Raw genomic sequence first — 1,552 nt, forward strand, 5'->3', positions numbered from 1 at the left:
CAGGCAAAGCCAAATAAAACAACAAAGGAAGTCAAAACCAACAAAACAACAGCAAAAGCAAGAACAAAATAACAACAAAAAGAAAGCAACTGACAAAAATGGAAAAGCCTATAAATAGTTTAAGGTCTGTTGGCCTTTACAAGTGTTTTCCGCCGAGTCTTAGAAGATGCCATCCTCTGTCTCCCAAGTCTGTTTTTGGTTTTCCCTGGGGGTTTCACCAGTCTTCTCCCCCTGCTGCTCTGCTGCATGCCCTCAGTTTGTCACGCTAGCATGATGGGCCCAGACCGTGCACTATTCCCGCACTGTATCTCCAGGACTGTCCCCCTCAGCGTCATGGTTCAGTGAGGGATGTCGTGTCCCGTGGTGTGGCCAGCCCTAAGGTCCTCCCCATGTTTTTTTTCCTATTCTTTATCTATTTATAGTAAGATCTCAGATTCAATCAGCACTTAAAAATGAAAATGTTTAAAAATTATTCTGTAAAGATTTGAGAATAATTAATCATCGATTTTCTCTAGTATCATTTCTAAAAAGTGCTTTACATTATCTTTAATTGTATATACGTGCGTGCTTCAGAAAGTTCATGGGAAAATTCAGTTATCTTTGCATTCAGATTTTCAAGGAACTTTTTAAATCCCACTCCCCACATCCCCTTATTGGTGAACCATGCACTCTTAGTAGCTGATAAATAGATCTTAAAAATTGTGCATGTGAACTTAGAAAATGCTCAGTACATTGTAATTTATAATAATTTTTAAATTTAAAAGTTAGCACTTAACATAGTCCCAAAACTTAAGACACTTTGATTGTTATTCATAGATGCACATAGATATTAGAGTGGCTAATTAGCTATAATGCAGATCAAGATTGCCTGAGTTTGAAACCTAGGTAAATTTATTAGCTGCACATCTCAGCCATGCAGCTCAGGCAAGGTTTCATCTTCTATTTATTCAAATTCCTAATCTTTAAAATAAAGATGTAATTGCACATACCTCATAGAGTTGTTGTAACAATATTTGCTGGTGTATAGTAATAGTACACATAGGTGTTAGTACTTGTGTAGTCCTTGGTATGTTATACAATCTGTATATACATCTAGAGTGTAATAATACCTGTAACATAAATACAAATGCAGTAGTACTTGGCATTCAGTCCAATATTAATAACTGTTAACTGATATAATAGTGATTATTGTTATGTATGAATGCTTTTCATTCATACATAGTTTCATACATACATTCATACAAAATTTCAAACCAAACCCATTGCCATCAAGTCCAAGCTGACTCATAGTGACCCTGTATAGATTTCTCAGCATATCTTTATAGGAGCCGATAGCCTCATCTTTCTCACATGAAGCTACTGGTCAATTAGAACCTCTCAACTTATGGTTTGCCCGGCAGCACTACAGGTTAATCAGTTAACCAAATTTCCTAACCTATCAGTTAATTTAAGGATCATCACTGATTTTTCATAACAGCATAAGGGGAAATTCTCCCATTAAATTTGACATGTGTATTTTATAATTCCTTGTACTATCATTAGCATTCCTGGA

General features: G+C 35.8%; 1 protein-coding gene across 1 annotated transcript in view; it reads left to right on the forward strand.

Moving 5' to 3' along the window:
- Positions 1 to 1,552, forward strand: part of ARFGEF1 (ADP ribosylation factor guanine nucleotide exchange factor 1) — a 145,948-nt gene that overhangs the window by 36,626 nt on the left and 107,770 nt on the right. The window lies entirely within an intron of this gene.

Source organism: Echinops telfairi, unplaced genomic scaffold (assembly GCF_000313985.2).
Source record: "Echinops telfairi isolate 266 unplaced genomic scaffold, ASM31398v2 ScPeMD7_1;HRSCAF=3_0, whole genome shotgun sequence".
Classification (NCBI taxonomy): domain Eukaryota; kingdom Metazoa; phylum Chordata; class Mammalia; order Afrosoricida; family Tenrecidae; genus Echinops; species Echinops telfairi.